This window comes from Phyllostomus discolor, chromosome 3, assembly GCF_004126475.2.
Source record: "Phyllostomus discolor isolate MPI-MPIP mPhyDis1 chromosome 3, mPhyDis1.pri.v3, whole genome shotgun sequence".
Taxonomy (NCBI): domain Eukaryota; kingdom Metazoa; phylum Chordata; class Mammalia; order Chiroptera; family Phyllostomidae; genus Phyllostomus; species Phyllostomus discolor.
In genome coordinates this window covers 138,413,789-138,438,362 of record NC_040905.2, presented here as the reverse complement: position 1 = coordinate 138,438,362, position 24,574 = coordinate 138,413,789, and the positions used below count along the sequence as shown (strand labels likewise).

General features: G+C 37.5%; 1 pseudogene; it reads right to left on the bottom strand.

Moving 5' to 3' along the window:
* Positions 1–23,493: 23,493 nt before the first annotated feature.
* LOC114514598 lies at positions 23,494–23,638 on the bottom strand (annotated as a pseudogene).
* Positions 23,639–24,574: the final 936 nt, after the last annotated feature.

Genomic DNA, 24,574 nt, shown 5'->3' with positions numbered 1-24,574 from the left:
CTGCATGGTCCTCTCTCCCAGTGCCACGGGAGTCCCCACTCAGCCAAAACCGCATGCTTCTCCCCACAAAGCTGTAGGGAGGGGGGGTCACCACTCTGCCAAAGCCGAGTGGTGATCCTCTCTCGCAGGGCTGCAGGAGTCTACATTCTGCCAAAGCCACGTGGTTCTCTCCCCTTAATGGCTGCCGCATCTGGGTTTAAATCCCCGAGCCAATCTTCCTCTACAGCCCCATTTCTGACTCCTCCCACATTCGGCCACACTTGCCCTCAATCTGCTGTCCTTTCCAGCTTTACTGAGCTGCCATTGTGGGTCTGGACAGGTGTGGCCCCATGTCATGGAGCCAATCTTCTCCGAGCTCCCACGCAGACACTGTAATTGGGGGGACCTGCCCCCCAGTCACATCTTGGGTGGGAGAGTCCCTTTCCATCCCCCTGGCCCAGAGCATGGCCATAGCTATTTAGCATATCTAAGTGACCAGCCAAAGGCTACAGGTATGTTAAATGACTATGCCATGGATTAGCTGCAAAGCTACCCAGCATGTTCTTGCTCTGTGTGCCCGTTCCCCCAACTCACACCTGTGGGGGAAGGGGTGAAGACATCTTAAAATCTCCTGGACACCTTGAGTTCTGGACACTATTTTAAATGCCCAATTGGGGTCCCCCTCTTGGTTGCACCCTGTAACACTAATAGAGTAGATGTGACCTTCTGATTTAGGACTTAACAGATCAGAGATCTTGATATTCATTTACTTGATTGCCCCAGTATTCCTTAGTTTTAACCTATTAACAGGTAAGAGAATATCCTAAGAATAAAAAAAAAAGAGAAGAGCTGCACAAGCTTTGACAGTAATCATAGACCAAATACATGTAAAAAATAAACGATAGTGACTTTTTAAATTATTTGACTAATAGTGTTGATGGGAGAGATCTGGTTCTTCTTGCTGACGCATGTAAAGAATTACATATCAGCAAATCTAGTAGTATGTAATCAGTTTACTAGTGGCCTGTTCCCATGGGAGAGAACAGAACTGGGTAGAGTAGGGGGTGAAAGGCAAAATTTCAGGGCAAAGCAGGGTGAGAAAAGTAGGAGAGGCTGAAGACCAGAGTGGCAAGCCTGAGGCCAAGTGGCCAGAGGCCCTGTGGCCCGAGGGCCAAGAGCACCCTGAGCCACAGAGAGAGAGAGAGAGAGAGAGAGAGAGAGAGAGAGAGGGGAAGAGTCCTTTGTTCTCAGGATTTATATAGTTGGTGGGATAAGAGGGAAAAAGGTTACTACATATTGCCTAATGGGTAAATGTGGTGCCAGCTTTCCTGGGGAATGTGACTACCCAGACTTAGGGATGTCTGGGGGTCTGTTAGCCTGAATCCTTATCTTGCTCCAGAAAACAAATATGTGACAGGAGGCAGTTAATTAAAATTGGGGCACTTTCCAAAGTTATTTATGGGCTCTTTCTGTAAGCACCAGGGACTCCCTCGTAAAACAGATAGGGACCAGAGGTAGGCAATTAACTAAAGTTGTTTTGTGGGCTCTTTGGGCACCGGGAACCCTCTCTCACATTCAGGCCTTGGGATGAAAGCACAGTTTCAAGGCTTTTTTTCCCAGATAGTGGAAATGTTACATAGAATTTCAAGGACCTTCCTTCTTTCTTGTTAACACAGTGTTTCTTGTGACGTTGGAACACCTGGCAATATTATCAGGCCAGGCTCAGGACTGCTGAGTTAGTGTGTGAGACTTGTCTCCTTCCTCCTCCCTGCCTTGGTTTACTATTTATTCTAACTAATTGGTAAAAGGTGTTTCCTGGCAACCAGGGTGCTAAATGCTGGCCATTGACAGTATTGCAGTCTCAGAGTTCTTCCTATGCTATCTCTTGCCTCATTAGCTCATTATGATTATCTGTGAAAAAACATTAAATTAATCTAATTAAATTTATCTTTCTGTAACATTGAAAGGTGAATAATCAATATTGCTACCTAGTATTTTCTAGTAAGATAAACAGGGATGGTAATAGGGATATATTTATATATATTTCACATCTAATATTAAGCCCAATTCCAAAATAATTATTATAATAGATTGCAGTATACTATAATAATGAGAAATTAATGATGATGGTGCTTATGACAATAACAAAGAACAAGATATTTAAAGCTCTTCCCCGACTTAACACTTATTATGTGCCACACATCCACAGACACTTCCCTATCCCTTTCTACATTATATAATTAAACTGTTAACATAAACTTTAAAGAAAGTACTATCCCTTTTTAAAATAGGGACAACTGATGCTCCAATATGTAAATGCTTAAAGTATCACAGGTAATAGCTTAATAAAATCAAGATAAAAATTAGATTCAAATCTGGTTCTGCTTTATCATAATGTAACCAGAAAAGACACTGGCTTTCAGGCTGCCTGTCACTACCAAACCCAATAAGCAATGACAGCGATTGAATCTTTATGGGCACTTTATTCAGATGGTTGACTATCTGAGAAGATGGCGGGTTCATACCTTAACAAACCATCTACCCTTTTCTTTCCTGGTCAGATTTTTGTAAGGTCTGAGTGAGTGGATAAACAAGGAGGAGTGAGGGCTTTGAAGTTCAAGTAGGATTAGATGAGCGAAGCTTTAGCATTCCTGTTCTGGGCAGTTAGCTGTTTCCAACACAAAAGGTCCAGATATCCCCAGGCAGTAATCTTCTATCAGTGCCCCAGGAGGCTGGCTGGCTGTTTTCCCAGGAGCCAGGGCGGGCCTTATCTGTAGTTTCTGAAACAAAAGCTTTAACATACACATTACTCGCTAGACTTAAAACTTTTTCCTTAAGCTAAAATTTTCCAAGTCTTGAGTCCCTTATCAGTAAAACAGTGTGTTTAAGCTTAATTATAGTTAATCTCTCAAACAGTAATCACCTTACCCTTGAAGAGTGAAATTAAGAATCATGTTTTCTACACTTTTGTATCCCTAGTATAAAGTATATCCCTGGCAAAAATAAAACCATATATAAACAGTTCCTAAACTGATCTGTGCAAATATAACCAAAAAGAAAAAAGGAAAAGAAGGAAGACACGTTTTGTCCTCAAACAGACAATACGTTTTCCACAAAATAGTGGTGGAAACCGTGCTTCTTTGCTTTTATTTTTTTTCCTTTAATCTTTTGATCTGAAGTTCAAGTCCTTAGAAGGTGCTTGTAAAGACTTCAAAGAATTGTACTTGAAGTAGACACTGAAAAGGGTACCCATTTCTGTGAGATTAGCATGAGGGTTGCTCACTGTCTTACCTGTTCCTGACACTCAGAAACAATTAAGAGCAAAAATCTAAAAGGTTTAAAGCTGAAATATAATGGGAGCCTGCTTTCATTAACTTCCTTTAACCCACAGATCTACATGACAGTAAAAAATGTATACTTTAAAATATTGCAAAATATTTTAAATTGTGCAATTTTTGCAACCTAGTTAAATCATATGGAACAAATTACAGAACTGATATTTTTACAATACAAGATATATAATGAAATATAAAATATAATTTTAAATTCATTCATAGCATTGCTTAATTTTGACAAAAATATTTTCTATCAAAATTTTAGCATATTTAAATCCTACAAATCATTTTAAGACAAGAACTCTATTGGAAGATACAAATTTCCAAATATTGCTAGAATGGTCAAACTCAGATTTTTTTTAACAAAAAATGTGTTCAAAGTGTTACAGGGTGCAGCCAAGAGGGGGGCCCAAATAGGCATTTAAAATGTGGTCCAGAACTTAAGGTGTCCAGGAGATTTTAAGATGTCTCCATCCTCCACCCCAGGGTGTGGGTTGGGGGAAGGGACAAGTGGAGCAGGGCCATTGAGAGCTGTTTAGCATAGCAACAGCCTTGCAGCTAAACTCTGGTGTGGTCCTTTGGCATATCTATAACCTTTGACTGGTTGCACAGATAAGTTAAGTAGCTGTGATCAGCTCTAAGCCAGGGGAATGGAAGTAACTTCCCCACCCGGATGTAACTGAGGGGGGCGGGTCCCCTGAGTTACAGCACCTGGGTGGGAGCTCAGAGAGGACTGGCTCCAGGACATGGGGCCACACCTGCCCAAACTCATGATGGCAGCCCAGTAAAGCTGGAAGGACACGAGTTCTGGCATGTGAAGCTGAGTGTGGGAGAAGTCGGAAATGAGGCTGCAGAGGAAGATTGGCCTCGAGGATTTAAAACCCAGACTTGGCGGCCATTGAGGAGGAGAGCCATGCACAGCCCTGAGGAGGAGAGCCATGCGCAGCCCTGGAGGGGAGAACCATGCTGCTTTAGGAAGGAGAGCCATGCGCAGCCCTGAGGAGGAGAACCATGCGCAGCCCTGAGAGGAGGAGAAGCACGTGGACTTGACGGAGTGGAGACCCCTGCAGCTCTCAGAGAGCTGCAGGGGTCTCCACTCCAGCAGCCCTGGAGGTGAGAACCACGCGGCCTGGCAGAGTGGGGACCCCCACAGCTTTAGAAGGGGGAACCACCACCTGGTTTTAGCAGAGATCCCGGTGACTCAGCTGAGGGTGCCGGGAATCCAGGGAGGTCTCCCAGTCGAGATGGAGTACTAGCTGGGAAGAACCAGAGGACCACCTAAGCCATGGACTTCTATTTCCTTTCCTGAGACACGGTACTCTGGACTGGGCAAAGGGGGAAGGAAGGAAGGACTGTGTGTTTGTGGGTGTTTTTAGGGACTTCAGGATTTTTTGATAAAGACATTAGGTCACTACTTTAAGTTAGTATAGCATTAAATAAACATTTCCTTTCCTTTTCACAAATCTCTGGCATTGAGAGACGTCTTTCCTCTGGCGGCGGACATAATGGACCCGGGGCCTTCTTTCAATAGTAGTATATCATCCCAGGCCCCACTTGTTGTGTTCTGTAACAAAAGCAATATAAAAAGATTTTCTTAGTAAAAATAAAGAAGCCATAATAAAAGAAATGAAATTTATAAGAGGGGATTCCTATATATCTAGTGATCACATGAAGTCTAGCAACATACAAAAAGGTCTGTGCTTTTAAAACCTTATATTTCACATATGAGGCATTAAATCTCAAGATTAAACTTCCAAAATTTATGTAATGAACATTTATTTTTGAAGAGCTCAATGCAGATCTTCATAGCAGGGATTTTGTTTTTAATGCTTTTCTGGTCATGTAATCAAGCCAGGCCAGCACATCAGTTAAACTAAATGAAAGTAACCATCAAACAAACTGACCCTGTATATCAACAGGGAAGTTTTGGGGTTTACCCAGCACAATATAGGTTATTAGTTGGTTAGTAAGTTCATAGACCTTATCTTGACCAAATCAAAAGCTTTGCTTTCTTTAGATTGAAGGATTCTCATTATTTTCCCTTATTGAAATAACCCACTTTAATTTAACCAGACTTTCTGTTTTTTGCTACTTTTGCACAGTCCCTGAGATCTCACAAGACCTCACCTTGTAGATGAGGTTGCCACCAACCCACATGCTGTATTCCACTGAGTCCCACTGTGAAAAATCTGAAATTTCTTACTTTACATCTCAATTTTCCACCCAGAAGGATTACGACAAACAAACTCAGAGTTGAAATTGTGAAATAAGCAGAGCTCAATCCAAGAGAAGCTTACCCATCCTGGAGGGCTGACAGAGACAGTGAACCAAAATGACTTTGTAGGTACCTTCCTCTACCTTTAGAAGACCATCCAGACTCTTTAACAATGATTTTCTGCTTCCATCTTGTTGCCAAATTTGTCAAAAGAGAAACCTAAAACAATTTAGTAATGAGTTTGATGTCCTTTGCTCAAGGGAAAACAACCCATGAATTGGGGGATCTAGCAAGCAGAGGAACACTGTTCCTGAGGGATTTGGGCACCGGTGAGTTTTACAGAGCATTAGATAAGGAAACAAGAGAAGGAGGGAAGATGATTGACTAGGTTGTTGGGGATTTCCTTTTGAGGTTGATAGATTCTATTTTCTAGCACAAGGTAAACTAGCTACAGCTGAGTTGGAGGATTGTGATTGGCGTATGTTAGGTTTCCTTGACAGATATTTTCCCATAAGTGCAGGATGATTTGGGTTTAGATTTGTGGGGTGGTCAAGGCCATTGGGGTGGCCTCCGTTTTGTAGATGCAATACACAAGTTAGATTTATCACTGAACAATTCCACCCTTAGGTACATACCCAACATAAATACATGTTTATGCATCTGAAACTTCATGGTTAAGAATGCCCATGACAATTTTATTTGTCTCAAACTAGAAACAATACAGTTGTCCATGAACAGTAAAATAATTCAATTAATCATGGTATATCAATATACTTAGACATCAATATAGAGAAATTATTGCTCTACACATTAACATATCAACCTCACAAACCTTATGTTGAACAACAGAAGGGAGACTTAAATAAGCACATAATGTATATTACATTTTTTAAATTTTGTGAACAAGTAAAATTAATCTACTGTGATAGACCTTGAGCAATGGTTAATTTGGGGTGTTTAATGACTGGGGGACAAGAGAGGGACTTTTGGATGCTCACAGTGAAAAATCTGTGATCTGATTAGTTGTTTCAGGTGAAAATGTATACACTCAAGATCTGTGCAAGTGTTTTGCTGCTATATGAGATTTCAGTGAAAGATGTGCTTAATAAATAGGTAATAACAATAACAATAATAATAATAATAATAATAATAATCCAGAGGAGACAACACACTAGTTTGGAGTAGAGTAGCAATATAGTGAGAAGTGGTTGAATCAATTTTGAAGTTAGAGGCAATACTACATTCTAAAATTGAATATGTACTATGAGAGAAATAAATCATAGATGTTTTCTGAGAAACTAGAAAGTTAAACTTTCCATTAAAAAGAAGAAACATAAGGCTTTTGGTGGTAAGATCACTGGGTTTGTAACATCCTAAGTTATGTGTGCTTTCACATAGTCAAGTGGAGCGCCAGTCAGAAACTTCATATACCCATCCACAGTTCAGAAGAGAAACTTTATAAAAATTTAGGCATAAAAGAAAAAATAATGGAAATGCTTATACATATCAAATATTAAATAAACTTGGTATATTTATAGCAATATTATTATACTTCATAGTTAGATTTTTAGAGCTAGAAAGGGAGAATACATCCTTGTAAAACATGAAATAAAAATTGACAGATTTAGACTTCTGGCCAAGATGGAGGTGTAGGTAGATATACTTAGCCTCTTCACACAACCAAAAGAAGGACAACAACAAATTTAAAAACAAAAATAACCAGAACTGCCAGAAAAATCAAACTTTATGGAAGTCCAACAACCAAGGAGTTAAAGAAGAAACATTCATCCATACCAGTAAGAGGGGTGGAGAGAGGAAACAGGGCAGAGAGGACTCAAGGCAAGGTGGCTGCTGGAGGACCAGGATAGATGAGATGGTAGCTGGCAGAACAGGCCAGAAGGCAGCATTTGTATGCAAATAAACTGAGAGGAAAAACCAGGCAGCCTGACAGATGTTGCAGTCTGGGGAAATAAAGCCTCAAAGCCTCTGACTGAAAAAACATGTGGGGGTTGAGACAGCAGGAGAAACTCCCAGCCTCACAGGAGAGTTCATTGCAGAGACCCACAGGGTCCCAGAATATACACAAGCACACCCACCTGGGAATCAGCACCAGAAAGGCCCACTTTGCCCTTCATGTCTGCAGAAGACAAAGAACTTATATGTACTATTCATGGACATAAACTAAGGAGGGGAGGATGTGGGTGAAAGGATGGTGCAAGGTGGAGGGGAAAAAAAGGTGGGGATGGGACAAGTGTTATAACATAATCAATAAAATATATTTAAAAAAAATTAAAACAATTAAATTTAAAAAATAAAAGTAAAAGAGTAAATGATAACTTTAAGAATGTGTAAAACACATTTTTAAAGTAATAGTTTATATTATAAATCAGACTATTATCATTAATGTTAATGAAAACATCTTTCCAAAAATGATAATATATTATCATTACATAGTTTAAAGGAGCCCCTCAAACAAAAATCTATCAGTTACCATAGTTGTGTGTTATAATATATATCATATTAAAACCAAAACTCAAGGATATAATGTTTATATCTAATTTGATATTTAATATATTTAATTTTTAATTTTTATAAAGATAAATTCTGTCCAGAAATCATTTATATCAGCTCTCAGTCTTGCATTTTCAAGTGTAAAATGAAAAAACAAACAAAACCAAAATATCAATAGAAAATCCAACTCTCTGGGAGGGACTCAGCTGCAAACTCACCTTAAAATTTATTCTACAATTATCCTAGTACTACTCCATTGATTAATGTTGTTACCACAAGTCTTTTCATTATAAGAATAATTGGAATAATTAAATAGGCAAGTCATGTCTTACTACCTAGTCCTTTAATAGCACTTGAGGATCATTATAATTTCACTTTTACCCTACCCTATATTTTTAAAGGATATTTTCTCCAACTCTTTTTCTAGATAGAACCATTACTTACCCAAAAGTTCACAGAATGCCTGCACTACAATTGAGCACACATAAATTATTTGACTAAGCACCATTTTATGGATGCTTTATGTTGTCAGTTCTGTCTGTTCTAATTTTCCTTTCCCACCTATGTTTATATTTGGGATCCTAACTGTTATGTCACTTCTTGGAATTTAAGCATAATATATGATTGTGCAATCCCTACTTTTTTCACCTTTAAATACATTTTTTTTATTTCCACATTTTGGCCAGCTTTGTGACTACCTTCAGAAGTAATTAGATCTGCCCACAAACAGATAGCAGTTTGTTTCTGCTGTGCTGTAGCTGTCTCTAAAGCCCAGCCTCCTTCCTAAGCATAGGAGGGGCCTCATAATTAGCTGTTGATTGTTGAATGATTGAAGGAGAATTTGACTTTTATTTTTTATTCATAAAAAATTTTATCAAGCAATTTTTTATTTTCAAGTCCTCCAGAGAGGTCAGTAAAATTAAATTATCTGGGGGGCTAAGATGGCGTTGGAGTAGGAAGGAGCAGATTTCAGTGTCCCTCTGCTCAGGGGAGAAAATCCTGACCGATCTATGGAGTAGAGAAGCAAGCAACCAACATACTTCAGCATATGTGAAAATAGGGGACCAAGGATTGTGGCAGAACCGAAAAACCAGACCCTAAGAAGAGTGCTGCAACAAGATAGGGCCCTAGGGACCAGTGTGTGGTCCAGGGGCTGCAGCTCCAGGCCCAGGGCCCGCTGCTGGGTTTGCCACAGCGTCCTTGGGAGAGAGCCAGGACAACTGCTCCCTCCCCAGCCAAACAAGGTCTGAGCGGCACTGGGAGGAATCCAGGTGCTAGCAAACACACAAGGGCTGTGAGCACCTTTGGAGGCTGTGGACACCAGAGGGGCTGGGTTGCACAGCGGGCCCTGATCCCCACAGTCACTGGTCTGGCTGGAGAGTTTGGCTGCAGGAGAAGCCAGGCCACTGTGTGGAGCTGCAGGCATGAACAGGAGGAATTTCTCAAGACGAAGGAAGGAGTGAATACACAGACACTGTTTGGGGAATTCCCCTAAAGAGATCTACCGTTCCAGCCTCCAGGCCACCCAGACAACAGCGCATGTGCAGGGAGAGCATCCCTGCACCCCAGTCCACAGCAATAACCCTGGAAAAAGACCTGGTTCCCACACCCAGGGCAAAAGGCTGAGGAGCCACATTAGCTTCCCAGACAGTGCGGGAGCCAGTGCCAGTACCACTGTCTGAGGAAGAAAAGCCATACCAATCACCCCTCAGCCTGCTGCAGCCAGCAAGAGCAGAAAAACCGGTTTGGCAACTTTGAAACCAAGAAACTTTTTAAATTGATTCTATTTTTTTTAACAATTCTTAATTTTTTAATTTTTATTATTTTATTCTCATTTGACTTCTTTTTCCTCTCTTTCCTGATTTCTTGTTTTATTCCTTCCTCCTTTCTTTCCTCCAATTATATCTCTTCTTCCTTACTGTGTCTGCTTTTTCTATTTTTTTAAAATTTTTTCTAAATACCTACAAGTGAGACAAAATCCTGGATCAGTGAAAAGACCAAAGTTGAACCCAAAGAAGGGGCATCACAACAGCTGGGACAGTGAGACAAATTTTACTCTGCTATTACAGAGAACCTGCAAGTTATTGCATATTTGTATTATTATTATTTTTCCAGTATTCTTATATCTTTTTTTAATAGTATTTTTGTACCCCTCTTCTTTTTGTATAGTCTGCTTTGCTAAGCTGGATATATTGTATGACCTCACAGCTTTCCCCTGATATCTCTTTCCATACTGTATTGCTAATCTACTGTCCTTTAACTCACCTGTGTCCCATTAGCACACTACTCGAGATTCTGTACTCTGTTCTTGTTACCTAGATCTCATAGATTTTGTCATATGATTATTGCCCTAATATTATTGTAAATAAGTGTTGTTCCATGCAATTGTAATTACCTCACAACACCCTTCCCAATTCTTAGCCCATTTCAAAGTTTCCTGATCTCTATTACTGTAGTGGTTAATTCTATTCTCTCACACACTACATCTATTTACTATCCTTTACTCTCACCTTACCTCAGAATCTGACCTCCCACAATCTCCCTGCTTTATAGATCCATCTCACAATCCTTCCTTCCCCAACAAGAGTCTTATCTTCTTTCCGTCCTTTCTAAAAATCAGCTAGCTGAGTGGAAGATCACGGTTAACACTATACATAGTCAAAGTATCTCCTATCTCTTCTCTACTGGATGCTACTATAAATATATAGAACACTATCTTGCTGTCTTAAACCATTTTGCCTACCCCTCCAATTGATCACAAAAGAAGAGTAGGCGGAAGTGGTGAACACCAGGATACCCACTGGAAGAGGAAACCCAACAACAAAGGAACCATTAACAGATAACAACAGAAGAAGGTGAAGAAGGGAGTGGTAACCACACAAACCTCAATCCAGGACCTATCTGGAAATACAGCTAAATGGTGGAGAAATTACCCAGAACAAACAAATGAAAAAGAGTGAGAGAGGAGCCTCAAAACCATATACAGAGAGGAGAACCAGCTTCAATACAACCTCTCCACACCTGAACAACAGAGTACAAGACGTGGTGGATGGAGTGACCCTCATTTAACCAGCTCGTGGGAAGGAAACACCAAAGAAAGACCCAACAACAATCAAAACCCAAAGGCAAACACAAAGGCAACTTAAATGACAGGCCAAGACCAGTGAGCTTGGGAGATCAAGGAAACTGTGCCACTGAAACTCACTGCTATTCTACTACAGAAGTTCACACCACAAACCCAGGGATCCAGAACAGATCAATTTAAGAAGCTGAGGTGAACAAGAAGAGTCTCACAAACAATGGAAAGACAAAGAAACAATCCCCAAATGAAAGGAAAGGAGGAGCCTAAAAAAGAATGCTAAATGAAATACAGGCAATTCAACTGTCACATATTTAATTCAAAGCAATGATCATCAGGAAGTTCAATAAGCTCACAATGAGCTAACCAGAAACTACAGGGAAGCTAAAATGAATTCACTGAAAACTACATCAACATGAAAAGGAAATAGAACCTATCAACAAGGGCCAAGAAGAATGAAGAATACAATTTCTGAACTGAAGAACACAGTAGAAGGAATGAAAAGCAGGATCCATGAAGCAGAAGATCGGATCAGCGAGCTAGAGGACACAGTAGAAGAAAACACCCAGAAAAAGCAAGAAAAGGAAAAGAGGCACAGAAAGAATGAAGAGGGATTAAGAGAAATGCAAGACAACATGAAAAGTAATAATATTCGTATAATAGGGATACCAGAAGGAGAAGAAGAAGAGCAAGGGATAGAAGACCTATTTGAAAAGTAGTGATGGAAAACTTCCCTGAATTTATGAGAGAAAAAGTCACACAAATCCAGGAAACACAGAGAGTCCCAATCAAAAGGAACCCAAAGAGGCCCACCTCAAGACACATCATCATTAAAATGACAAAATTTCAAGACAAAGAGAGAATATTAAAGGCAGCAAGGGAAAAACAGAAAGTAACATACAAGGGAGCCCCAATAAGGCTAATAGCTAACTTCTCAATGGAAACACTCCAAGCCAGAAGAGAATGGCAAGAAATATTCCAAGTAATGAGAACCAGAGGTCTGCAACCAAGGCTACTTTACCAAGCAAGGCTCTCAATCAAGATAGAAGGCCAAATAAGAATCTTCTCAGACAAAAGAAGTCTAAAAGAATACACCTGCAACAAACCAGCTCTGCAAGAGATGCTAAAGGGACTGCTTTAAGGAAAGAAAGGAAAAGAGAGAGAGAGAGAAACACACGTACATAAAAGGCAATGAAAAAGTACCTATCAATAATAACATCAAACGTAAATGGATTAAATGATCCCATCAAAAGACATAAAATAGCTGAATGGCTAAGAAAACATGAACCACACACATGCTGCCTACAAGAGACCCACCTCAGGATAAAAGACCTGCATGGGCTGAAAGTGAAGGGCTGGAAACAAATTTTCCAAGCAAATGGACAGGAAAAAAAAGCCGGGGTATCAATACTCATACCAGACAAAATAGACTTCCAAAAAAGTGCCATAAAGAGAGACCCAGAAGGTCATTTCTTAATACTCAAGGAAAGAATCCACCAAGAGACATACATATTGCAACTATATATGCACCAAATATAGGAGCACCCAAATACATAAAGAAAATCTTAGAGGACTTCAAGAAAGATATGGGCAGCAACACAATTATAGTGGGGGATTTTAACACCACACTATCAAAAATGGACAGATCTTCCAAACAAATTATCAACAAAGATATTGTGGCATTGAACAATACTGTACATGAAATGGACTTAACTGATATATACAGAGCCCTCCATCCCAAAGAAGCTAAATACACATTCTTTTCAAATGTACATGGAACATTTTCAAAGATAAACCACATGATAAGACACGAAACAAGCCTCAACAATGTCAAGGAAATTGAAATCATACCAAGCATTTTCTTGGATCACAAGGGACTGAAGCTAGAAACCAACCCCAAGGAAAAAAAACCCAAAACACTCAAAATCATGGAGATTAAATAGCATGCTATTAAACAATGAAATTAGGTCCAGAAGAAATTAGAGAAGAAATCAAAAGGTTTTTGGAAACAAATGAAAACAAACTCACAGCAACCCAAAACTTATGGGACACAGTGAAGGCAATCCTGAGAGGGAAGTTCATAGCAATACAGGCCCACCTAAAAAAGTTAGAAACATTTCAAAAAAACAACCTACCCCTACATCTACAAGAACTCGAGGAACCACAACAAAGACAGCCCAGATCAAGCAGAAAGAAGGAAATAACCAAGATCAGAGCAGAATTAAATGACATAGAGACTAAAAGCACAATTCTAAGGATCAATGAATCCAAGAGCTGGTTCTTTGAAAAAATAAACAAAATCGACAAGGCTTTAAGCAGACTTTCAAAAAAAAGAGAGAAAACCCAAATAAACAAAATCAGAAATGAAAGAGGAGAGATTGCAACTGATACCACATAAATACAAAGCATTGTAAGAAATTACTATGAAGAACTGTGTGCCAAGAAATTTAAAAACCTAGGTGAAATGGACAAAGTTCTAGAAAAATATAATCTTCCAAAACTCAATGAAAAAGAAGCAGAAAGCCAGAACAAACTAATAACAGCAAAAGAAATTGAAGTAGTAATAAAAAAACTCCCAACACACAAAAGCGTGGGTCCAGGTGGTTTCACAGGAGATTCTACAAAGCATTTAAGGAAGAGCTAACCCCTATCCTTCACAGACTATTCCAAAAAATACAAAAAGATGGGAGACTCCCCAACTCTTTTTATGAGGCCAACATCATCCTAATTCCAAAACCAGATAAAGACACAACAAAGAAAGAAAACTTCAGGCCAATATCGCGGATAAACATTGACGCTAAAATCCTCAACAAAATACTGGCAAACTGCATCCAACAATACATTAAAAAGATCATACATTATGACAAAGTGAGATTCATTCCAGGGATTCAAGGATGGTACGATATTTGCAAATCAGTAACTGTAATACATCACATAAACAAAAGCAAAGACAAAAACCACATAATCATATCATTAGATGCAGAAAAAACATTTGATAAGGTACAGCACTCATTTGTGATAAAAACACTCAGCAAAGTGGGAATAGAGGGAACATTCCTCAACATAATAAAGGCCATATATGAGAGACCTACAGCCAACATCATTCTCAATGGGAAAAACTTAAAATCTTTTCCACTAAGATCAGGAACAAAACAAAGCTGCCAACTTTCACCACTTCTGTTCAATATAGTACTGGAAGTTTTAGCCACAGCAATCAGACAAGAAAAAGAAATAAAAGGAATCCAAATCAGAAAGGAGGAGACAAAACTGTCACTGTTTGCAGATGACATGATAGTGTACTTAGAAAATCCTATAGACTCCACCAAAAAACTGCTTGACCTAATAAATGAATTTGGCAAAACAGCGGGATACAAAGTCAATATCCAGAAATCAAAGGTGTTTATGTACACCAACAATGAAACAGCAGAAGCAGAAATGAAGAAAAACAATCCCATTTGAAATAGCAAAAAAAAAAATATATATATCTAGGAATAAACCTAACCAAAGAGGTGAAAGACCTGTATTCAGAAAACTACATAATGCTGAGGAAAGAAATCAAGGAAGACACAAACAAATGGAAACGTATACTGTGTTCATGGATTGGAAGAATTAATATTGTCAAAATGTCCATACTACCCAAAGCAATTTACACATTCAATGCAAAACCTATTAAAGTACCAATGGCATATTTCACAGACATAGAACAAACACTTCAAAAATTTATATGGAACCATAAATGACCCCGAATGGCTGCTGCAATTTTGAGAAAGAAGAGTAAAGTAGGAGGGATCACAATTCCTGACACTAAACTATACTACAAGGCCACTGTAATCAAAACAGCCTGGTACTGGCATAAAAACAGGCACATGGACCAATGGAATAGAACAGAGAGCCCAGAAATAAACCCATGTCTCTACAGTCCATTAACATTTGACAAAGGAAGCAGCAACATAAAATGGAATAAAAATAGCCTCTTCAACAAATGGTGTTGGGAGAACAGGACAGCTACGTGCAAAAAAATGAAACTCGAGCACCAACTTACACCTTATACAAAAAGAAATTCAAGGTGGATAAAAGACTTGAACATAAACTGTGACACCATTAAAGTCCTAAAGGAGAACACAGGTAGGAAAATCTCAGATATTTCATGCAGAAACTTTTTTACTGACTTGTCTCCTAGAGCAAGGGACAGAAAGGAAAGAATAAACAAATGGGACCTAATCAGAATTAAAAGCTTTTGCACAGCTAAAGAAAACAGTATCAAAATAAAAAGAGAACCAACTGTATGGGAAAACATATTTGCCAATGATACCTCAGACAAGGGTTTAATCTCCAAAATATATAAAGAACTTACATGACTCCACTCAAGGAAGATAAGCAACCCAATTAAAAATTGGGCAAAGGACTTGAACAGGCACTTCTCCAAGGAGGACATACAGAAGATCCAAATACACATGTAACGATGTTCAATATCGCTAGCTATCAGAGAGATGCAAATTAAATCCACAATGAGATACCACTTCACACCAGTCAGAATGGCCATCATAAACAAAGCAACAAACAACAAGTTTTGGAGAGGTTGTGGAGAAAAGGGGACCCTAGTGCACTGTTGGTGGGACTGCAGACTGGTACAACCACTATGGAAAGCAGTATGGAACTTCCTCAGAAAACTAAAAATGGATCTTCCTTTTGACCCAGCAATTCCACTGCTGGGACTATATCCTAAGAACACTAAAACACCAATACAAAAGAACCTTTGCACCCCAATGTTCATAGCAGCACAATTTACAATAGCCAAGTGCTGGAAGCAAGCTAGATGCCCATCACTAAACGAATGGAGCAAAAAACTATGGTACATTTACACAATGAAATTCTATGCAGCAGAAAGAGAAAAGGAGCTCCTACCCTTTGCAACAGCTTGGATGGAGCTGGAAAGCATTATGCTAAGTGAAATAAGCCAGGCAGTGAAAGACAAATACCATATGATCTCACCTTTAACAGGAACCTAAACAACAAAACATGGAAACAAGCAAAATATAACCAAAGACACTGAAATAGAGGACAGACTGACAGTGACCAGAGGGGGAGAAGAGAGAATTTCAGGGGAGAATGGGAAGGATTTAGAGGAACAATTTAAAGGACACATGGACAAAAACTAAGGGGAGGGTGTTAATGGGAGGGAAGTGGAGATGGTTGGGTGGGTGGGCTGGGATGGAAGTAAAAGGGAGAGAACTGTACTTGAACAATGATTAAAAGGAAAAAAAAGAAAAAAATTAAAAAAGAGAAGTAATTAGATCTGTTCTATTACTATTTATTTACTGGTTCTATAAAAATTCGTGTTTGAAGTAGGTAATGTGAGAGCTATATTTTATAAAATATTTTTATAATTACTTGTGAAAAGTTATTAGTAAAATATTGTTTTTTTCCCATTACATAGGTTGCTAAATTTTTAATTATGATTGGCTCTGTGGATTTTACATGTGCAATTATGTATGAATAGCCTGTTCCATTAATTTCCATATATTAGAGACAGGATTGAAGTATCAATATTATTGTTTATATATAATTTAATATAATTAAATCAGTAATATTTTTAAATATTTTGCATTAAGCTATTAACTATCAGAATACTTTTATTTGGAAGATAGCTATGCAGAATATATATTTAATTATGATAGAAATAGAATAAACACATTTTAAAATGATGTATGTTATAATGTGCTACAGGGAAATAATACATAATTTTGGTGATTCTTCGACCAAAACTTAGTATTAGATTAAAAAGAATTTAAGTGTTACATGTTTACCTTTTCAGTAACTCCTACACCACTGAGTGCATGCAAGAAAAAGCTCCATTACTGAAAGCAAAGAATCCATTGCACCCCCAATGCAACCATATTATAGACACTATTACAAATGACCAGTGAAACTCTTTACTTTGGAGAAAATAAAATAGAAAAATATATTCTTTTTGTTTAAACAAAAATGGTGTATATATTAGTTTTCTTTACTACAAAATATATTCCAATGAACTTAATTTCTTAAAACAACACACAGATATTTTCTCAAAATTTTTGTGTGTCAGGGATCTGAGCATGATTTAGGTGGGTCCTCTCCTTGGCATCTTACAAAACTTCATGTAGTGTGTCATCAAGGGCTGAATTTTAATCATTGTCATTGCCTTCACTTGGGGAGGATCTGCTAAATTTTCTCAGGTTGTTGGCAGAATTAATTCCCTTACAGTTGTAGGACTCATGAAGGATTACTTCAGAGCCAATGTGATAGAGAGAGAAAGAGAGTGAGAGAGAGTCTAGCAAGATGGGTGCTACAGTCTTTTGTGATATGTATACATAATTAAGTACATGCCATTACCTTAGCTACATTCCATTCCTTGGAAACAAATCATAAGTTTCCTCAACACTGAAAGAGAACTGGATCACACAAACAACGAAATGTAAACACCAATAGATGGGTAACATGGGAGCCACCCTAAAATCTGTCTGCCACACTGTGGTTACTGTATTTGTGTTTAAACTGTGTGAGAAAATATCATGTTGTCATCGGTGACATTCCCAAAGATTAGAGAATTCTCTAAGAGTCCTGGTCATCATTCAACGTGTACGAAGGACCCATGGACAAAGCCAAAGGATTGAAGGAGGGAGTTGCGGATGGGTGGAGAGGGGGAAAGTGGTGGCAGGAAAATGGAGACAACTGTACTTGAAAAACAATAAAAAAAAACTTTCTGATTTTTGAGCCCTTAAATAGCCTGGTTCAATGATAATGAGATTTCTCCATCAATTTGCTGAATATACCTGAGCAACTTTAAGAGGATTCTCTCTTTATTGGGATCCTGAATGAGAAAGCAAACCTGTAACAGAAGCCAAAAGAGACAGTCTTATGTGACTTTTCTAGAAATTACTAGGGTTAGTTAATAAACAACAACAACAAAAGGTATGTGGAAGGAAATGTAGAGAAGAGCTAAATTGCCCAGAAGAGAGACAGTAAATTGCCCATACTAAGGAAGTAAGCAAAGCACTTTTCCTCAGTGTCTCCTAAGAAGGAAGTTCGTAATGTAGGAGTTACGTCCCTGCATGAAATCCACAAATACTGAAGTGGCTTCACAGTTAATGACTTTTCACATATTTCCATCTGAGAATATTTAGTCTAAAAAATTGAGTCCCTGTAGTAAGTATAATATGCAGTCAGAATGTAAATACACTTGTAATGAAAGATAGCCATAATTTTACTAAAAAGATTTCCTCTTGCCCACTTTCCTACAATTTAAAACCTTTGTGTCACTGCTTATGGAAACAAGTGGATGAAGGTAGAATAAAACACCTATTTTTGACTTAATTATTTTACTAAGACCCAGAGGTCTACAGGTTGAAGCACTATGCAAAGAACTGTAAAAGAAAAATTGTGGAATCAATTCATCTCTCCCTGGTCTGGTCCTAGGCAAATCAAGCTGTAGCTCCTGGCCCAGCCACACTTTAACACTGAAATGGCTGGGTTGAGCAGTATCTTCCAACCAAATAGCTGTGTTACTTGCAATATGACATGAGGAAGAGAAATACTTTGAATATGCAGGAAAAATGGATGTAACCAGTCTTGGAGACAAATTGAGATCATGGGTCCTCTTAAAAATAAGTTTTGGTATTAGAAATTCAGATTCATTCATACTGCTATTATTATTTTCATAAATTTGTGCTTGTGTAACCTTGTGTTTTAAACATTTCTCAACTTTAAATTTGAACAGTGGTCACATTGGAAGATAATACCCATATGCACAAAACTCAGGATTTTCAGTAGTCTTCAATTGTAGAGGAGTGATTAGAACAAAAAGTTTGAGAAATCCTGCTTTAAGGTACCAATTTAGGTGATTTACAGAAATTTATTGACCAGTTCTAAATATAAGTTCCTGTATAATATTTTGTGATCCATGAGTCATTTAATTTTTTTCAAACACATTATAAGTACTTACGTTGTTATTGAATTAACTATGGTTATCACATAATTTATCATACAGAAACACTTTTAAATATATCTTATATATCTCTCTATTGTTATGGAAGATTAGACATAAAAATATACTCTCTCAGTTTATATTGGAGTCCAAGCTTACTGTTATGTTTAACAAAGATTTAATGTCTTTAGAGAGCCTGACAAGTATAATTCCTTCCTATTTTTGAGATTTGTTTTATGGCTTTATGTTTCCAATTAAAAAATTGTTTCAAAAAGCTTGGAAAGAACATATATGTTCTGTGTTATAGTCAGTGTTCTCCAAGTCCTAATTAGATCAGATGTATTATTTGTACTTTGCAAGTATTCGACACCCAACCTATTACTTATTTGTTTCCTTACTTATTTTTGTTTCCTTAATATTTATTTTTTGATACTGGAATATAAATCTGTTGATTTTATTTTTTATTTTTAAATATATTTTATTGATTGTACTATTACAGTTGTCTCATTTTTTCTCCCCTTTATTCCCCTCTGCCCTGTACCCACCTCTCACCTTCATTCCCCACCCCTTAGTTCATGTCATACATATAAGTTCTTTGGCTTTTTCATTTCCTATTTTATTCTTAAACTCCCCCTGTCTATTATCTAACTAACATTTATGCTGCTTATTCCCTATACTTTCTCCCTCATTCTCTCTAGCCTCCCTTCCCATTGATAACCCTGTTCTAGCTGTTTTCTTAGTTCATTTTTGTTTTGTTTTTGTGGGGTTTTTTTTAGGTTCGATTGTTGATAGTTGTGAGTTTGTTGTCTCTTTACTATTTGTATTTTTGATCTTCTTCTTTTTCTTAGATAAGCCCCTTTAACATTTCCTATAATAAGGGCTTGATGATGATGAACTCCTTTAACTTGACCTTATCCGGGAAGCACTTTATCTGCCCTCCCATTTTAAATGATAGCTTTGCTGGATAGAGTAATCTTGGATGTAGGTCCTTGTCTTTCATGACTTTGAATACTTTTTTCCAGGCCCTTCTTGACTGCAAGGTTTCTTTGGAGAAATCAACTGATAATCTTACAGGAACTGCTTTGTAGGTAACTGTCTCCTCTTCTCTTGCTGTTTTTAAGATTCTCTCCTTATCTTTAATCTTGGGTAATATAATTATGATGTGCCTTGATATATGTTTCCTTGGGTCCAACTTCTTTGGGACTCTCTGAGCTTCCTGGACTTCCTAAAGTCTATTTATTTCCTTTGCCAGATTAAGGAAATTCTCCTTCATTATGTTTTCAAATAAGTTTTCCATTTCTTGCTCTTCCTCTTCTCCTTCTGGCACTCCTATGATTCAGATGTTGGAACATTTAAAGTTGTCTTGGAAGTTCCTAAGCCTCTCCTCATTTTGTTGAATTCTTGTTTTTTCATTCTATTCTGATTGACTGTTTATTTCTTCTTTCTGGTCCAAACTGTTGATTTGAGTCATTTCCTATCCATCACTGTTGAACCAACATTTTCCTTTATTTCACTTTTCATAGCCTTCACTTTTTCCTCTATTTTGTGACTATACTCAACCATTTCTGTGAGCATCCTGATTGCCAGTGTTTTGAACTGTGCATCTGATAGGTTGGCTATCTCTTCATTGCTTAGTTGTATTTTTTCTGGAGCTCTGATCTGTTATTTTATTTGGGCCATATTTTTTTGTCTCAGTGCACCTGTTATGTATTAAAGGGAAGAGCCTTAGGTGTTCACCAGGGCAGGGCAACCCAGGATGCTGTGTTGTGACCCTGTATGTGGAGGAGAGGTCTGAAAGGGAACAATGCCACTGGTTCAGCTCCCAGCTGGCTTTCAGCCACTTCCTCTGCTACCCACAAGCAAATTGGGCCCTTCTGGTGCTGATTTCAGGGAGGGTAAGTTTGTGTATGTGCTAGGACCTTGTGGGTCTCTCCAAGGAACTCTCCTGTGAGGGTGGGAGTTTCTCCCTCTACTGCGCCCCCCACAGGTGTTTTCAGTCAGAGATTTTGAGGCTTTATTTCCTCATGCTAGAACTCTGGGTTGCTTGATCTGTCTCACTGTCCAGTTTTTCCTCTCAGTTTATTTGTACACAAATGCTGCCTTGTGGTTTGGTCTGCCAGCCGCCACCTCATCTGCCCCAGTCCCCCAGCAGCCACCTTGCCATGAGTCCTCTCTACCCTCCTGCCCGTCTCCTTCCTTCCCACTGGTCTGGATAAATGTCTCTTCTTTAATTCCTTGGTTGTTCTTCTTCTATAAAGTTTAATTTCTGGAAGTTCTGTTTTTTGTTTGTTTTTAAATTTATTGTTGTCCTTTTGGTTGTGCAAGAAGGCTAAGTGTATCTCCCTATATCTCCATCTTTGTTGGCAGTCCTTCTAATTGTATTTTAATGTTATTACTATAAAAGTATGCTGTTTTACAAAAAGTTTATGTTATAATATTTTTAAATTTTATTTTAATTGTTTATGGTGTTACAATTGTTCTCTACATCTACCCAACCCCCCTTCCCTCCCCAAGCCAATCCCTATGCTATCCATGTCCATGGGTTGTGAATAAATGTGTGTGCTTTATTTTTTATTTTTTAGAGAGGGAAGGGAGGGAGAAAAAGAGAGAGAAACATCAATGTGCGGTTGCTGGAGGCCGTGGCCCGCAACCCAGGCACGTGCCCTAACTGGGAATCGAACCTGCGATGCTTTGGTTCACAAGCCATGTTCAATTCACTGAGCTACGCCAGCCAGGGCATGTTTTTAGTTAATTCCTTCACTATGTTTCATCTCATCCCTTCTGCTTTCTTCCAACAGGTTGCAGTCTGTTTTATGTATCTAAAGTTCTATTACTATTTTGTTCATTAGTTTACTGTGTTCACTAGATTCCACACATAAGGGAGATCGTGTGGTATTTTTCTTTCACTGTCTTTCACTTAGCATAATTTTCTCAGTTCCATCCATGCTCTGGCATTTTTTTTTTTTTTTTTACTGCTGTGTTGTATTCCAGTGGGTAAAGATACCGCAGCTTTTTTATCCACTCATCTACTGATGTGCATTTAGGCTGATTCCTACATTGTGGCTATAGTAAATAGGGGTATACATATTTTTGTATATACAAATATAGTAAATATTTACAAATATAGTAAATATTTGTAGTGTTGCTACAAATAGGGGTCTATACATTTTTGTATTGGTGTTTTGGGATCTTTGGTGTATCTTCCCAGAAGAGAATTGCTAGGTCAAAATGGAGATCCATTTTTAATGTTTAAGAATATACCATTTTGAACATTTTATTATTTAGATATATTTTAAAAGCAGCGAAATGCACATATCTTAAATGTTTAGTTCCATGCCATTGGAAACTCTTATATTGTACACTATTATATATACCCCCAAAACAGGATACAGAGCAAAGTCATCACCATACAAAGTCCTTTACTGAGAATTTCCAATAAATTTTACACACCTACCTATAACCTACCATTTTCTGATTTTTGTTATGTCATCTTAAGATACTTTTATAAATCACCAGTGGAATCATCTAGTATTTACTTTTGTTGTGTTTGAGTTCCTTTGATTCACATATTGATTTTGAAATTGAGTTGTGTTTAATTCCGTGTTCTGCTTTTTATTGATAGTTTGTACTCAAATGTAGTTTATAATTGTTCATCTAACTTTGAGCATATTCTTGAACAAACTTCTCTGTGTGTGCATATGTATATGTATATATATTTTTATTTTCAATAAATGGCAGAATATTGAATTGTTAAGATCAGTGTATATTTAACTTTCTAAGAAACTGTCAAATAATTTCCCAAGGTGGTTGTAACATTTTTACAACCCACCATCATGAATTAAAGTTTTTCTTGTTTTCTATAATAAAAAATGCTTGACATTATCATTCTTCTTCTTTCTGCCCTTCGTATATGAAAAGATATTAGGTTGGCCAAAAAAGTCCATTTATTTTTTTTCTGTAAAAGGCATATTTTTTCACCAATAACTTGCTTAATTTGGATATTTTGAGTATGCTGGCTATCTCTCGCTATTGGTTTTTAGTGGGTAGAAGACATGGGTGGTGCTAAACATCTTCCAATGCCTAAGACAACCTCACAGCAAAGAATTATTTGGTCAAAATGTCAATAGTACTAGGAAACTTCTCAAACCACTTTTGACACATTTGCTCAGCTACAGCATCTTCTCCATACACTTGCACAAATCTTTTTCTTTATATGGTTCGGCTGTGTTTTTACCTTTCTTGAAATAATAAAGCATAGTATTTCAAAAATGTGTATTTTCTTTCATTTTCAATATTAAAATGACTGTACAAAATATTCCAATTTTGATGTTTTTTTAAATGCATGCTGATATGATAGCTGTCACAATCCAATCTGTCAAAATTGTTTTTTGTTATGTTTTGTTTTGTCTTTTAATGTGCCGCAGGCATGAACCAGCTCTGGCCACCAACACAGGCAACAAGCTAGAATGAACTAAGGACTGTACAGCTGCTTTGCCCCTGACTGATATAAGAGCAACACCACCAATCAGGTGTGTCCTTGCCCATTGCCAGGGGATCAAAATTGTTCTGAATGAAGTTAAAGATAACTAAGTGCTACTAGAGCCATTATAAAGGAAAAAAAACTAAACAAACTTTTTGGCCAACCCAATATATTATTTTGTTTTTAATTTCAGTTACTAATGATAAATTTATCAACTTTTCATGTGCTTATTTACCATTAATACTTTTTAAATCTGTGTTCCAGTATTTTTTATTGATTGCATTAACCTGTACTTTGTTCAAATACTGATAAATAACATAACAGGATTCCATTTCTGGATAGTTTTTTCTGATCCACTGATCTATTTTCTATGTTTAAAACATTCTCAATATTGTAGTTTTTAATAAGTATTGAAAACATATAGTATAAATATTCTCATTTTGTTCTACTTTTTTCCAAGAATACTTCTATTCAATCCTTTCATTTTTTATATAAAATTACTTTTTCATTTCTTACAAAGATGAAGTTCAGGAGAAAAATTTCTTTTTGAGTGCATATGTTTTTACTTAGTTTTAATATTTAAATGGGACCTTGTATATGTAGAGCTCTAGATTTCTTTTTCAATATTTTGAAGATATACCTGTGAGTCAAACATCTCCAAGAACACACTTGAAGTCAATGCTCTGCAGCAAAGTAGGGTTCATGTTCTGTGGAAGCATGAGGCCTCTTTGTAAGAGGTATTAAGAAAAAACAGTATCTACTATGATTTTCCTAAGAAAAGAAACTCAATTTTTTATTTTTATTATATTTGATGGAATTTCAGCTTATATATGTTGTTAAAAACTGGAAAGAAAAACTTAAAAGTTTTCACTCTTGTGGATACTTTCATTGGTGAATTACTAATATTTGAAAAAGATGTATATTTTTCATCTCAAGTGAAAGATTTACTTGACATTTTCTTATTAAGTTCATTAATAAAAATTGGAATTATTTAAAGCCTTCTTCAGGGTAA